The sequence below is a fragment of the Neopsephotus bourkii genome, unplaced genomic scaffold (assembly GCF_033783945.1).
Source record: "Neopsephotus bourkii isolate Nb327-2 ecotype Australia unplaced genomic scaffold, CSIRO-AGI_Nbou_v1 NB_1600, whole genome shotgun sequence".
In the NCBI taxonomy this organism is placed as follows: domain Eukaryota; kingdom Metazoa; phylum Chordata; class Aves; order Psittaciformes; family Psittacidae; genus Neopsephotus; species Neopsephotus bourkii.
In genome coordinates, this window is record NW_026902076.1 from 1792843 (window position 1) to 1808087 (window position 15245).

Consider the following 15245-nt stretch of genomic DNA (forward strand, 5'->3'; position numbering starts at 1 on the left):
CTAAAGATCCAGATGCCCTTCCAAGAAGGGCCCTGCTCCTTCAGGTGGGACTTGCAGCAGCCTCAATGTCAAAGGCAGTATGGATGCTCAACACTAGGTCTCAGGAGGAGGTATTAATTCCAAGGTTTTCCAGAAACGGACAAGCCAGCATGCATTTAGGTCTATGGCAGAGAGTTATGCCACTTCAATTTTCTGCCTATAGAGAAATGTCAAAATAGGTATTGACATAGGTGGGACATGGCTGTGGTTGGATATCTACTATGGGACATGGTGGAGGCTGAGATGGTGCTGGATGCCAAGGTGTTTATTACTCTCCTTCTTCCTTTTTTCACCTTCCTCTTGCACAGCCAGTTTTGACTTGTAGACCAGGAGAACAAAACATCTCAGGCAGTGAAAATGGGCAGATCCACCTCTGAGGAAGACAAAAGGTCTTGATTTGAAGCATGATCTTATGCCCAGAGCAACTAAGAAGCACAAAGTTCTGCTTGTCTTCCCAGGCCTCTCTCTTGCATCATGGGGAAGTTTGGGAAAGTCTCCTGCCTTGATTTCCCCTCCTGTGTCTTCATCAGGGATGCTGCAGGGTGGAAGGGGCTTCCTCAGCCAGTGAAAAGGGTGTACAGCATCATAAAATGAGGGTGATTAGAAAGACATGCCTCTCCCCATGTGAAACAGATACAGATCTGGCCCAATAATGCCACAAAAAACCCTCAATCTGAGTATCATTAATACAATGATCTGATTTAGAAAGAAACAGAAACCTGGAGTTAAAAGCAGGTGGGTTTTATCGCCTCTTTTATCATTTAATTTGCCTGGAATGCCTTTTTTTTTTTTAAGATGAATGAACCTTCTGCTGACAGCAACTCCCTTGCTTTTTGCTTTCAAACCAAAATTGATGGGATTTTAGGGGATTTTCTGTTAAAAAAAAAAAAAAATGAAACCAAACATCTTCCTCACAACAGAAAGTGTGTGCAGCTGCGGTTATGAAAAACTCTGGCTAAAACCACAGTATCCTTCTGATGAAGTTACACCGCATAGAGTAGATCTGCAGCCCAGAACATTTCTTGTCTTTCCTACTCTGGCAGGTTTAGATGTCAAGTCTTTCAGATGTTCACAGGTCAGCATCCCTGTACCTACCTGCCACAATGCACTCATCAGGGCTTAGACCTATTTAAAGTTATGGTGAATCAGATGGTGTGCATCTTGGCCAATGCCACCCAAACGTGGTTTGCCACCCAAGCTCCAAACACTGCCTCTGAGACACACAAAGCTTGGTACAATGGTCTTCCATTGTCATGGTCTTCCAAGAAGGAGCACTTGCTCGCACACTGCCAAAAGACGAGTATGTAACAGCTCCACCTGGTGATACCTTCCCAACAATGGCCTTGACCCCACCAAACTTCACTCACTCAAGTCCTTCTGTGCAAATGTATGGCACTACTCACTTGGATAACACAACCTAGCTACAAATTCATCACAAAGCCAAGCCTCACAGAGGTTTGGACAGTATAGCTTTCACAGATATGTAGCACAGTGGTTGGCTTGCGTTACTGCTGTCCAGATCCCCAAGAAGTAACACCACCAGTGAAACACCGTGTCTTGGTCTAAGTGAAGTTGTAATCAAATGATCATCAGCATTACCTCAACAACAGCTATTCAGGGCAAAACCTGTGGATGCCCAGTATTTGTTAGTTAAGTTCGTTCTAAGCTTTGCCTCTAGACAAATATCCTCCTGAGCATTAGGGTGAGATCTGAGAGCCCTCTATCTAGCAGAGCATAAGCTGGAGACCTCTGAAACTTTCCTGAGAAGCCTTAGATTTTCCTATAAAAATAATACAATCACTTCTTTGCACTTCTTCTAGCTCATCCCACGGGCCTGTCCAACCAGCCATTGTCAATGCCTTTATCTCCCACCTCTCACTCTTGGGGGATGCCACTGCTTGGCCCAGCAGTGAAGGACCTCAGCTGACTCAGGAGACCTGTAAGGCAGAGCAGCACCTTTACAGCCCAAACAGAAAATACAGCAGGCAGCTGTGTATTTCCTTTAGACGAGTCATACTGGGGACAACCAGAGCCCAGACTTTGCTTCTTCACATTGTGTGGATTATAACAAGTTTTTCTTGCCGCAGCAATAGCCCGTCCTCACTAGAAGTAACCTCCACCTTTTTAAGTGCAGAATTCACGGGCTCTGCCAAGTGGACAGGAAATTAATGAAGTTTAAATGAAGAGCTGCTCCCTTTTCTAGCTGTCTGATTATTTCTTTTGATTTAGTATAATCCTGGCAGCACACTCCTGATCTAATCACAGGAGCTTGCACTTCAGTGATCTAATTACTGCCAAGTTTCTGGACCTTAGTTTTCCTTTGATGGGAGCATTTAAATGTGTGAACTTCACAGGGGCTGGCTGACAGCTCTCAGCTCTGGGATCTTATTTTAATTATAGACCCAGTGGAAATGGGTGCAAATTGGTTGCCTCAAAACACTACCTTGTGAGAGCACATTTCTCTTCATGGGAAAGCTTGAAGCCTTTCATTTGGTGTAGGGTGGGGAATAAAATAATGTGACTTTTACACAGACCACATTTACTTCACCTTTAGCCAGTCTTGCAGCCTGCCCATAGCTTAGACATGCAATCAGCTCAGCATTGATTCTAGCCAGAGTCTATAAATTCTGATACGTCGTACCTATTCTTACTCTTACCTACAGATCTCCAGCTCTCTGCCAAAGCAGGCTTGAACTAATCAGTAAATGTAAATGCTATCTGGGCAAACATGCAGCCAGCATGCTCACATAGTTTCAGTTTTAAAAAGGAAGCTGCAGACACAGAGATAACACAAAGTCTGTTTTCCAACAGCCTTCTTCAACCCAAGCTTGCAAAAAGTTGGGCTGAGAACTGATGATTTCAGTGCACTTGGTGAGAATCCAAGACATAGAATCAGAGAATCATAGAATGGTTTGGGTTGGAAGAGACCTTAAAGATAATTTAGTTCCAAGGCCCCTGCCTTCTCCCAGACACCATCACATTGTACCCTCAGTCTTCCTTGACTTAAAGTTGCCGTAGTTGCCAATCCCCCCCATCACCACTGGGCAAAGAAAGCATCTCCCAGGGTTTGCCTTGCAAGATAGCCTCACCCCACCAGCTCCCAAAGGGTTTCTTGCAATGCTGCTGCCCACTGTTTGCTCATGTCTTTGCATTCTCCCCAACCCTGATAACTCCTCTGGTCGATGTTATCCTCTTGTCGCCACAGCAGCACTGCTGAGCCATCAGCCCTCCATGTTTCACAGGGAGGGCACTAAACTCAAGCCACTGATAGACCTATCCACAAGTCCATTCAGGATTGGTTTAATCAGTGGCTTAATCTCTGTCACTATGATCAGATCTCTCTCTCCCTTGTCTGCAAGCTGGATGTTGGGATGAATGTCCCCTTGGCTTGTGCCATATTATATCAGGCTACACGGAGAACACGTCGCAGTCAATGATTTACCATTTGCACCCATGGGGCTTTATTACCCTTGTTTTAGCAGATGGGAAACTGAGGTCCCTAGAGGTGCATTGGCCTCGCCGAAGTCTCAGGACAATTGAGAACTGAGCTAGGCTTTCCCAAGCCTTAAGGACATCCTCCTCCTCCAACAGTGTTGCAAAGGACCGGCCAAGTTAGGGTGTTATTGTGCTGACAGACGAGCACAGGAGCCTTGGCCAAGACACCTTTCCATCTGAAGTCCTGATATCTTTTGAAGACGTGACCATTTGCTTGGCTTTATTTACCAAGCAATCCTCTTCCAGTCAATGGAGCAAAGACAAGCACATTAAGCACATACTGAGATCTTGATGAGATCAGGACTCATCTGACAGGATTAGAATAGGGTGGAGAAGAAGAAAGAAAAAAAGTAAAAGTAAAAGTTCATTAGTAACCCAGAGTCCAAACTGGACCAAACCTGAAGGGTTCTCCCCAAATACTTCTCTTTTTTCTTCTCAGAAACAGCCATGTAAGGCATTTGGACTACAGCATTGAACCAGAGGGGAAAAAATGAGAGTGGGGGAAAGAGAAACCCAACCTAAATGATTCTGTGATCCTATGACTCTGTGACTTGATTTGATCCAGAGGTTCAGATGAGGATGAAAATAGTGCATCCATTTTCACCTCGCAGGAGGTGTCTGGACATCAGAGGAAAGGAGCAGAACAGAGAGATTTCCGTGATTACAAACAACCCCTGAATTTTGCCCACAGCCTCGAACGTCTGAGGAAAGAGATGGTGAGAGCAATTCTCCAGGTACCACCACCATAGCCACAGTGTCCAGGCTTCATCAGATGTGAAAATATTAACTCACATCACTTATGATTTGGGGATGAAACGCAAGGACAGGCAAAAGGCAGGAAAGCTCAGGCTCAAAGATGCTCTTCATCAAACCAATTACTAGAAAATAAAAGATTTTAGGTTGTCCTCAAAAAAAACTGTAATTTATTCCAAATGGAACATAAAGGTGTGCAGAACAAAGAGAAAAACTTCTCTGTTCTTTAGTGTACCTCATTTACAACCTCGAGGCCAGGAACAGTGGACACAGCTATGATGCTGTGATTTACTCAAACAGGTGAGTAGAAGAAACATCTGGAAGGGGTGATGACAGAAACATGCATCCCATGTAAGAAAAAGACTATTGGAGGCTTTTCTGTTTTCCTGGTATTTGTGATGGAGAGCTATAACTCTCATATTTTTAATAACATTTTCCAGGGGAGATAGAAATAAATAGTTGAATAACAAAGGCCCTGTTTTTTTCTGTGTTTTTCCCACTGCATCTTGTTATAGCCAAGGCTTTTGAGACTTGCTGGCCTGCAGTCAGAAGATTGAAATTGGTAAATGTTCTTTATTCTCTATATGAACACCCCTCCAAAAAAGAAGACTCTGGAAAGAAGGAATACATACATTTTTATTGCAAGCTAAGGAAAATGCTTCAAAAAGTTCTTAGTTATAATCAGTAAAACCCATCTGAATTCATGCCCCGGTTATATTGTGTTTTGACATACAAGATCTCAACCTTAAATGTAGCTGAAAGCAATTAGAAATATTTAAACTCCTTGCTTATGGCTGTTCAAGCCCAACTATTCTTTTTATGGCGTTCAAACAGCACTTCATTCAAAAATGTCTCCAAATCTTCATAATCCAAGCAAACCAATCAAAACCGACCCAGAAACTATGAAAGTGAAATCCAATTCCATTTAATACCAATAAATAAATAAAATAACCAAACTGTTCTGCTTTGGAGCTTTGTTCATCCAGAAACAAAACCCACTGAACCTGAACCTTCCAGTTTGCTGGGTTTGTGTTTCTGCCTCTTCCAGATGAAACACGAATGACATTTTTCTTGATTTTGGGAGGATTTTCCACTGATCCAAATAATGCATTTCCTAATCAGTTCTGCTTCTGACACGTGTGTTTTTCTGGAGCAAACATCAGAAGTACACACAGCTCTACCACAGCCTGTAGGGAAAGGTGCTAAAACTTGTCCTTTTGCATGCCAGAAGACAGTAAATCAAAAGTCTATGTTTTGCAGAGGAGCAATCCCTGGGCGCATTCAACCATTTCTCCATGGTGTTTCACATATCTTCGGGTGTTAACAACTGGAATAAGCTCCGATGCCTCCGATGTCCCACTGGCATTACAGTGAGACTTCACAGCTGTTCTGCCAAAAATACATAATCCTGCATTAAGGCACAGGACTAAGTGCTCTGTGAGAGATGAGTCCTGTCCTGCATCTGCAACACCCCCCAAGCCTTTCAGTCATCCTTTCCCTTGTCTTCCCAGATAATAAGATGTTGCAGTGGTGTTGTAAAGTACATAAGGATTCTTTGTAAAAGAGAAAATATATGATGCTGCCTGGTTCTGGTCTCATATGGCCAAGGAGCAACTCCTGAGGAGCTGATTGACACATCTCCCCTTCTCTGATGAGACCCCCGCTGCAGTCCTGCATCCAGCTCTAGGTGCCAGCGTAAGTGAGATGTGGAGCTGCTGGAGCAAGTTCAGAGGAGGCCACAAAGATGCTCTGAGGGCTGGAGCACCTCTGCTATGGAGACAGGCTGAGAGAGCTGGGCTCTCTAGCCAAAAGCCCCTCTGCAGAGCTCTGTCAGCTCTTTCAGGCTCTGGAAGCTGCTCTAAGGTCTCCCCAGAGCCTTCTCTTCTCCAGGCTGAACAACAGATTAGGATCTCCCACTATCCCCCTTACAGCATCCATCCAGTACCTGGTGCCTGGCCAGGGCAGGATATCATGAGGCTGAGCCCAAGATGCTCTATTCTGCAAGCTGGGAGCTATATACACCTATTCAAAACAGCCAGGTGCAATACAAAACCAAATAGCTGTGTGTACAAGTGTATCAGGCTTTGTCTAAATCTGTTGTGGTTTTTTTTCCACTTGGTACAATAGATAAATTGATTGATGGATTGATTGACAACCAATAGCTGGAACTACACAGACATTTAAGTCCATCCTGCCTCTTCAGTGGCTTTTCTCTTTCTCTATTACCAATAAATCCCTCAACGCTCCAGGGATGCCCAGCATTCAGCCTCTCCGCCTCCTGCCCTGCCAGCCCCAGGGCTCACATTCCTCCTGGTTTGTATGACTCAAGGGAAACCAGAGGTGCATCTGTCTCCAGGTGTGTTAACAGATACTACTGTTTATTAACAGTATCAGCACTGTGTTAATGAGCTAAGAATGAGGGCTAATTAGATATCAATTTGCCAGCATACCTGAGTATTCTTTCCACAGTGTGCTGCGCTGGGGTTTTGCCTAATGGTAGCAATATCACTTCATGATAAAATGAACTTTCATGCTACTGTTACGATTACAGTGTTGTGTATTTCCTTGCTTTCCAAAAAGAGGACAAAATGCCACCTTCATCCAAGATCTTCCATCCTGGGCAGCACTCCTAGCCCGGTGTGAAGCTGCAAGCCAAGTCTGAAAGACAAATCCAGACTGGGACTCTGCAGATTTAAGGGATCACCAGCTTTGCTGCTCTCCAGCAATGCCAACGCATCAGCAATATTAACACCAGTGCTATTTCTCTTCTCTTTATTAACACCAGTGCTATTTCTCATTGCAGCACAAACCCCAAAGAGAAGCAGGAGGGTGAGCAGACTCCTTCTGATGGCAAAGGGAAACCAGGAGCTTTTTTCGTGCAGCCGTAGGAATCTCAGCGGCATAGTCTGAATTCCTGCTGCTGTGAGTGAAGGCTGCAGCGTTTGCTTGGCTGGAGAACAGCAGGGCAGAGGGTGCTCTGAGGGGCCTTGGGAGGGATATTTATGGAAAGTTGGGTGGATGTTAATTAGGAAAATGAAAAACACCCAAAATGTTGCCACAACTCCAGAAACTGTTGGGGAGATCATGTGGAAATCAGATATAATCCAAAGGAGCAGCTGGAGATTAACAACTACTTAATAGCACTGGCTCTGCTTATCCAGCCCCTGAAACATCCCCACTCTGAAGATGCTGAGCCCTTCCTATGTGCAGCTCCCCAACACCTCTCAGGATATCCCAGGGTTTAGCTGCAGGAATTGGGTCCTCCCTTCCCTTGCAAAGCTGAGGCCGGGGGTTTGAGGGCTGGGGTTTGGGGGAGGCTGTGTGAGAGCCTGCCACTGTCCCAAGCTCAGGGAACTCATCTGTGACAGGTCCAAGTGAAGAGAAGAAGATTCCCAGGAAGTTCCTGGCTGCCTGCAGTGTCCCTTGCTGAGGACACTGTCAGCCTCAGGTCTCACACTCGCCCTGCGCCACAGGGTTTTTTCCCTTGTTGAAAATGAATGGACATTTTTAATGCCTTTTTCCCAAGTTTTCCGTTTTTAAACCCTTCAATATTTTGTGGTTTTGTCAATCTAGTCCAAGGCCAAACCAACCTCCTGCGTTACTGCTCAGCCCTGCCAGCACGTGAAACTTGCCTGCACGTGAAACCCTTCACGTCCTTTGCTCGTGTGAGATCATTTCACATGGATTTGGCGCTTGGAAAACCAGGGCTTGGAGCACTGAGCATCATGATAAAAAAACAAACCTACTACTTGGCTTTGAGGTTTCTCCCGTCCAGAATACATGAATTCAAACCCTGATATGCCACTGCAGAGAGAGAAATAGGTTTTTTATTCCAGCACAGAAGGAAATCAGCGGTGAAGCCTCCATCCTGATCCCACATCTGCCACCCAGGGGTGTAGGATTTGTGTCAGGATTGGCCCTTTCCCATCATATCCAAGCTCACCGCTCCCATCACCCGGTGCCCGATGCTCGGAGGGGGAGCAGGGGCATCCCTCCGGGTCCAGCCCTTCCCTTCCCGGCGGCGACGGGGCTGGCCGGGGCACTGACCCCAGCGCCGGGGAGTCTGGAGCGGAGCCGGCGGCCGCCGCTCCCCGCCGTCAGCCCACACCTCATCAATAGGGGCTGACAGCCGCGGCCTCGCCGCCCCGACGGCACCGCTGACGGCACGGCACGGCTGGGCACGGCTCGGCACGGCACGGCCCGGAGCCGGGGCTGCGAGCAGGCAGCCCCCTAAGCTGGGACTGCAGGCAGCCACATCACTTCGGGCTGTAGGGAGACCGGTGGTTTGGAGATACAGGGATCGCCATGGGTCTGAGATGCAGGCAGTGCTGTGGGTCCAAGTGGAGGCAGTGCCAGGGGGACCAGGGTGAAGGCAGCCCTGTAAGTCAGGGTGCAGACAGCCTTGTGTGCAGGCAGCCTCATGGAGCTGGGGTGTAGGTATTCCCATGAGGCAACCCCATGAGTCCAGGGTTTTCAGTCATTCCCACAGACTGAGAGTGCAGGAAGCCCCATGGGTCTGGGGTAGCGGCAGCATACCCTGTCCAGGGGTACAAACTGCCCTGTGGGTCTGGGAGACACCAGAGGGTCAAGGCAGCCATGGATGTGGAGGGGTGCAGGAAGCCCCAACGGCAGAAGGGCACAGACAGTCCCACAGCTGAGGTGGCACTGACACCCACATGGGTAGGGGCAGACCCATAATAGACATCCATGGGGATGTGGCCAGTGCAGCCACACACAAAGGTACAGTGACAGATAAGGACATACAGCAAACAGCTGTAGGCAGATTGACCCATAAGTGAGTGAAGAAGAGATCCATGGATAGGTATGTATTGATAAATAGGTATGTTGTGAAGTAAATAGGCACAAACAATCAAATAGACAGAGGAATGACTAGAAAGTCACATAGATATTGGATATATGGCTAGATAGATCGATAAATGAATAGATGGATAGATGGGCAGGTGGATAGATAGGTGGCAACACTGACTGAGGTTCTGCACTGCCCGCGCTCCAGCCCATGCATTCCAAGGCAGCTCAGCTTTCTGCCTGGTGCAGAAGGCTCTTCCAGCCTCTTTGACATGGGAAGGGGCTTTCCATCACCACTGCCACTGCCCCCAGAATGAGGGGCTGTGCCTAGGCTTGAGCCACCCGTGGGCACCCAGCAGCCAGGAAGGTGGTTTCACAGCAGGTGTGCTCCAGATGTGTGTTTTTAGTGCTGTTACATCACCACGGTCCTTTGATGTGATGGCAATCAAGCCACACATGTGGTCAACAGTGTGAGTGGGCAATGGGAAGCTCGGCAGCAACGCACCCTGATTTGGGTGATGGATTTTGGTAGTGAAGCTTAACAGGAGTGTAGCACATTGATCCATGCTGTATTTTCATTGTACCCTGGGACACCTCTGTCCCCTGTAGCAGGGATCTTCCATGCAGATGCAAAGGCACAGCCAGGGCATGTGTTCACATTCTGTGGCCCCTGTTTCCCTAAAGATCCCAGTTCCAGGTGGGTTTTGGATCCTGACTCTCCCTAAATCACTCCAGCACTGACGCTCACCACTTAGCCCCTCTCCCCTGCTGCTGCATCAGAGCACTGAGCACTGCTCCACACACCTCCGCATCCCACGGTTTTGTCCTTGGGGAAGTTATCTACACTGCCAGTAGGGAAAAAAATACAAGGAAAAAGCAGTAACATAAGATTGGGGGGCAGAAGGAGTGGCCAAAATGGATTTAGAAATGCCCCTGGAGCATCGCTGAACGATGATGCTGTTTGGACACCCTCCTGGCCTTGAGGAGGTTGTAAACGCACGGGGTGGGGTGTGCATTTTGGGACCACTGTTGTCCTGTAAGCAGATGTGACAGATGTTTAGGAAAGTGTCTCTGAAGGTGTGACAGGGACTTTGATAAGTCGGGGTGGGGGTGGCAGCCAAAGCAGAGCAACCCTCCTGCTCTGACACCTTCCTGCCCACATACTCCCTTGGTTTGGAGCTGACCCCCCTCCCATGCCCTCACTCCCATGTGGGGTTTCTTTCCTTGGGCCACGTGTCCGTGGACAGGGGTGCCAGGGGGTGCAAGGTGAGGACTCCGAGTCTAAGCAGGGGCTTTGGGAGGAGCCAGGATCGGTCCCGCGGGCGGGAGGACTGATTCACCCCCAGCAGCTCTGCACCGGGGTTTGATGCTCGGGGGTCACCCCTTCCCCTGTGTCGGCCAGATTGGGGGGGTGGGGGTATGAGCATCCCTTCCGCCCTCCTCCATCCCCAGACCCCAAAGGCGGGTAGGGGAGGTGGGTGCGCTCCGCTCCAGGGCTGCCCCGAGATGTCTCTGGTCTCGCAGGGGCCTGAACCCCCCCAAACCATCTCCCCGCCCCTCCAGTCTGACACCCCCAAAAGCCGCGAGTGCCAAGCCATGTCCCCCTCGGCTTGGGACATCCCTCCGCCACCTCCCGAATTCCACCGGCTGTTCTAATACAAGACAGCGCAGGACAAACCCCGCCGGCTGCATCTCCATATCCCCTATGCACCTATAGATACACGCACCAAGAGACACACACATCTATAGACAGGCAGCCATAGATCCGTGCTACCCAGCCGAGGGTACCCGCACTCTGGAGACCGGCTGCTCGCTCCCCGCAGCCCGTAAAGCCCAGACCCCCCTCATCCCCAGACCCGCTCCCCACATGGGATAAATAAAACGGTGATAACAGCACCCCCCAAACCCGCTCACAAAGCCCCGGGAGGGCTGCACCGACCCCTTTGGCTCTGTTTTGCTCTCCTAAACCCCTGCTTGCTTGATGATGTTTTTCTTTTCTCCATTCTTTAACTTTTGGGGGGTTTGGTTTGTTGTGGGGTTGTTTTTTTTTTTTTGTTTTTTTTTTTTTTGTTTTGTTTTTTTGGTGGGGTTTCGGGGGTTTGGTTTTTGGTTGTTTTTCTTGGGGTTTTTTTTTCGTTTGTTTGGTTGGGGTTTTTTTGAGTGAAATTTTAAAAATTCGATTTTCAGCACAGTCCTGAAGAGAAAATTTTAAATAAACTCCCCCCCTCTCCTCACCCAAATTCCTAACGTATATTTTTCTTTTTCCTTTTCTTTTTCCTTCTCTTGTTCACTGCCTCTCTCGGGTGCATCTACCAACACCCGCAGCTTTAACTCTAAAACCGCCACGGAATTAACTTCAATGAGGGGGAAAAACCCTAACAAAACCACCCCCCAAACTGGCACCGTATCGATCTATTTCCTCCCTGGGGGGGGGGGAAGAGAGCACTGGAAGGGAGAGCGGAAAGGCCGAGGTTTGTTCCGCACGGTTATTTTCAGCCAGATTTCGTTGACCGCTTCACTTTGCGGGCGAGCGCAGGGAACAAGGCTCCTCGGAGCGCACAGCTGAGATTTACACACACACACACACACACACACACATACACACACCCTTGTCGCTGGGCTCTGTCCCTGTCCCATTCTTTGCATCTGGGGGTTTTGGGGGGGCATAGAAAGTGTCCGAAATCCATCCTCCCCCTCCCGGCTGGCGCTGAAGGCTGGGGCTCGGCTCCTCACGGAGCAGCCCTCTGGCCGTGCGCACCGGCCGCGACGCGATGCTCGGCACCGAGGGCCGGTACTTCCCCATTGAAAGAGTCTGGATCTGGCCACGGGGTATTTTCCCCTGTGTGTGCGCGTTCATTCCTAGGAGAGACAAACCCAAGGCAGGTCCTTGAAACCATCGGCTCCTGGTAGAGCTCCTCCAGCGGTTTTAATAGGGTTTAATTGCATTTTTACTTCGTTTTTTTAAAGGAAAGCGCTGATATTTCGTAAGAATTCAACGAAGATTTAGCAGAAGAAATCACCAAGAATTCTGCAAGGCGTGGATAAGGAGATGCATGTCCCGAACCCTGAACATCTGGATACACAGCTGCTTTGGAGAAAGAAAGATAGGAAAAACATCGATATGTTTAATTCTCCCTTCTTTCTCTGCCCACTGACAGCTCTGTGTTCAGAAGCATATTTTTATATATACACATGCACACAGCGTGGTATAAATTACACTGTATATTTAGGTATAGGAGTATATATATATTTATATGTAAGACATGCATTAAGTCCCATCTATAGGCAGTGTTTGTTTTGGTAAGTATAAAGCTACATACTCATTATTACATGAAGATTTATCCCGTGTGCTTAAAATATAAATATCGAACAAGGCACATCGTGGCCCTTATTTCTCTATGCCCTATTTATGTACCCATAAGTTTATTTCTATAGGTACCTCTAGCCATCCTCCTGACCATATTGCTGTATCTGCCCTGATTTATGTGCAGACACATTTTTAAGCTCTGTGCCGGGCTGGGGCACCCTTTTGGGGGTTTCCCGGTCACAGACTCTCTGTGCCCCCCACAGAGGGTACCCCAGAGTAATGGGGGGGCTGCTGGCGGCTCCGCGGCAGAGGATGGGGGGATCCCCCGAGCACTCCCGGCACTGTCCATTCCCCCCGTAGGTGAATCACTTCCCCTCCTTGTCCCCCCACAAACCCTGCTCCCTTCACCTCTTTCATAGGGATATCTTTAATTACTCAAGGACTTTTTTCTTTCCCAGTCCCAAAAGCTGCTGCCAGCCCCCACCTCAGGTAGGACCCCAAATTTCCAAGGGAAATCCCGGAACCAGAGCGTAGGAAGAATTAAGGGTGTGAGCATTATTCCCTGAATTGGCTCTGTGCTGCACCATTAACCTTTAGACCTCAGCGCACACGGAGGCAGCGGGGGGCAAAAGATGGGTGTCCAGTTTAGGGGAGCACTCTCAAGCAAGTTGGGGTGGAGGGGACAGAGGCTGTCACCTCTTCACTCTGCTTGGACCATAAAGGGGTTTGAGGCAAGATCCTGCAGAAATCCCCACCTTGTGCAGTATCCCCACGAAAGGAGGTTACCTCCAAAGGGACAGGGGAGATGCGGGGGGTCCGTGCCCCCCAGAACATACCGCTTTTTACTTGTGTGGGCTGTCCTTCTGGGTGCAGGGGAGGTGCGGAGCAGGGCAGCCCGGCTGGACTTTGCCTGCAGCGTGGGGCCGGCCGTGGGGCCGTGCCCGTGGTGGTGGTTTGATTTTATTATTATATCCCTTTTCCCCTTCCCTTGCACAGCAATGAAACCTGGCGCCCGGCTGATGGTGCAACAGATACCAGACACCCCCCGGTTACCCCCGCACTTTCCTCCCATCGCCACCCATTTCCACGTGATGTGGGCAAACCAGTCAGCGAGCGGGACTGGGGAGTCTGGCCTCACTGGGGAACCAAAGGGGGGGGGGGGGAAAGCAGGGCCCCACTGTCCCCCACAGCCCCCCATCCCAAAGCAGGAACAGGCAGGAGGCAGGCATCTCCTAGTCCTCTGCCTTCCCCGCAGAGAGGGGGTGTCCTGCCCCACGGCCTGGCCGCCTCCACCGCTTGTGCCCCCAGCACCAAAGGTGGGTAGCTCTTCTCTGTCCCCTTGCTCCTCTCCCTCGCTGGATCCCGGCGAGCCCCTTCCTACGGGCCTCCCCTGAAAGCTTCCTCCTATTGTCTCCTCGGGCTCCAAACCAGACTTAATTTTGCCCTTTTTTTTTTTCCCCTCTTTTTTTAGTTGATTTTTTTAATTATTATTATCATCGTTACTATTTTTAAGGCAGGAGGGAAATTCACTCCTTTTTCCCCTCCTGTGGGTCCTGCTCCTCTTTGGAGAGCCCAGTGGAAATGCTCCATCCAAGGCTGGTTACAGGCACACGACCCAGCCACTGCTCTATCCCCTGGGTTTTAGCGGGAGGGGGGATGCAGAGCTCCCTTAAACCCTCTTTTTTCCCGGCCCATTTCCATCCTTACCACTTCCCAACGCTGCCTCCGGCTTCTCCCCCTCTCCTCGGCCGCCTGCCCGTCTCCCGCTGTCCTCCCGGGTATCAGCCGTTATCTGCCGATTATCTCTTGTGCTGCTAAATTCAGCCCAGCAGAGGGGTTCAGCCGGGGGAATCTGCTGGTTACATCGAAATCAGTCCCAAGAGTTGTTTCTCTGTCCATAATTGCCCCCCATCCAGCCCTTCTCTGGGTGTGATGTGGGTTTCTAGGATCCCTCCATGATCTGCAGGGAAAACAGCATCTTAGAAGGTTTCACCCCGTTCCCAGGCCCTCCTTGGGAAGGGGATTTCCCCCTGACTCCCCTCCACAACGCTTTTTGGGGTCTTGCCACTGCAAGCCCCATGCAAGGCCCTGACAGCACCCCTCGGCCTAAGCCATGCCCCTCTACCCCAGCCCCCCCCCCCCCCCCAAAGGAGCTCTTATCAAAATCAAACCATCATGGGGAAAAGCATCCATCACACCCACCCTGCCCTGTGGTTCTGGGAAATGACTCCCCATCCCAAGCCACAGCATCCCGTGGGTCACCCCACTGTGCTTCCAGCTTCCCGCAGCTCCCCACGCAGGAAAAACGGGAGTAAAAACACTCAGGAGGGAGTAGTTTTGCAGCTGCTCCTAGGGGTCTGCTCCCCACACGCCATCACCTGCAAACGAGCAGCATGGATCGGGGTGCAGGGGTTAATGCACCCCCCTTCTTTTAAGCACCCCTCTTCCATGCATGGCCGGCCACGAGTGGGGCAGGAAGGGGGGGGTGTGACAGGGTCGAGCCAGCCTTCCTCCTCCTCTTCCTCCCCACCGTCTGCCTAATTTACCCCCCTCTCCCGCAGCCTCCGTGTCGCCCCCCCCGCCGCCAGCCCCACATCAAACACGGGCCTCGGGGGCCATTAACAACTTAAAGCACCGATCGTACCTGCGGGACAAAGGTTTTTGCTCCAGGCCCTAGCAGAGAGCATCGCTGTCTCTCACCTTACCGGCTGCGCACCCCCCCCCTTCCACCTCCCCTTTCCAACACCCCCCCCCCCCAAGAACTGCTCTAACCTCCCGATCCCTCCGCCCCGAGGCGGGGGTGAGGGGGGTCCCTGCCGCCGCCTACTCCCGCATCCCCCGGCCG

General features: G+C 50.0%; 1 long non-coding RNA gene across 1 annotated transcript; it reads right to left on the bottom strand.

The window, feature by feature from the left end:
* Positions 1-11705: 11705 nt before the first annotated feature.
* On the bottom strand, positions 11706-15106 carry LOC133222484 (uncharacterized). The gene is made up of 3 exons (XR_009728300.1): positions 15045-15106; positions 14108-14360; positions 11706-11952 (listed from the first exon to the last, which is right to left on the bottom strand). It is a non-coding gene; the product is annotated as an uncharacterized LOC133222484 (long non-coding RNA).
* Between the last annotated feature and the right edge of the window lie 139 nt (positions 15107-15245).